The sequence below is a fragment of the Belonocnema kinseyi genome, chromosome 2, assembly GCF_010883055.1.
Source record: "Belonocnema kinseyi isolate 2016_QV_RU_SX_M_011 chromosome 2, B_treatae_v1, whole genome shotgun sequence".
Lineage (NCBI taxonomy): Eukaryota > Metazoa > Arthropoda > Insecta > Hymenoptera > Cynipidae > Belonocnema > Belonocnema kinseyi.
In genome coordinates this window covers 116,081,048-116,082,320 of record NC_046658.1, presented here as the reverse complement: position 1 = coordinate 116,082,320, position 1,273 = coordinate 116,081,048, and positions in this window count along the sequence as shown.

Here is a 1,273-nt window from a genome sequence, read left to right as displayed (position 1 = left end):
CTAGAAAAGTTTGTAATTATTCGAAATATGTTTAAATAATTGCGTAAAACCTTTAGTGAAGGTAGAATATCTACTCATTTAATTTTAGTAGCGTTTCTCAAGAGAGCAATCGTTTTTCAAAGTTTTGGTTAATTTTTATCATGTTGCTATATTAAATGAGCTACATAGAAACTTTTTTGATTTTTTATAATTTTAGTGTTGATCAACTAATTGTGATTTAATGTGATGCGCATGGTCAATATTACCATCTTTATTTTCTTAGCAAATATAAGAAAGTAAAACAAATGTATTCTCCCTGAAAAGACAGATTCAATTGAAATTGGTTGACTGCAATTGTAAAATGAATTCACCAATTTATAATTTAAGTAAAACGCAATTCCATTCGATCATGAAAAATATTCAATGTTCAATTGTTAAACTGCATGTGAAAGGTTCGTGAGCATGTAATTTTGCCATACAATTTTTATGAAGATTAAAAGAAATTTTACAGTTTTCCTGTAAAAAAAACGAAAAATATTTGATACAATAATTCAAGTCTTGACATCATAAGTGATACTCTCACTAAAGGCAGAATGCTTAGTCATCAAACGTTTTTAACGAAGCATTATACACCAAGATAAGAAGGAAAGAGTTCGAGGCTTTTGATATCGACAAAGATTGACCCGAAAAATTAGCGTTTTACTAAGTGAGAGTAAAAAAATTTTTTGTTTCGTTTTACCATTCCATTATTTTATTACTTTCGTTGTAAAAATAATTGTGCATTTTTTTACAAATTAAAAAGAAGGTTTAACCCGTGGCCTGATTGTTAAAAATGACCTTGTAAAATTTAAAATATGTGCTAGTGATAGAAAACTACCCTTAGAATTTTATCGAATACCCCTCAAAACGACATGTTGCTTTCTTCACGGTTCTTCATATAATTTTTTATCAGAAAAGTCCTAGTATAACAGTATAGCAGTGCGACGTTTCCTGTTTAAACGTTTAACAATATTTGTTTCTTATTTCAATGTAAGTTGCACTGTTACACGATCACATATTTTTTTATTAAAGTTATCTATTTTGTACGTTTCCCATTGTAAAAACTTCTTTCAATTTATGATAAATATATTAGTTATAGAATAGAATATACAATTAAGTCGCCCATGGAAATATTTGAATAATTTTTATATATTTAATGTTAAAACTTTAATTCATTAAAAACCGGCTCTCATTTCTACTTTATTCTGTTAAAAAATATAGTCCTGTACTATATAAGAGAGAAAAAAATCCTTAG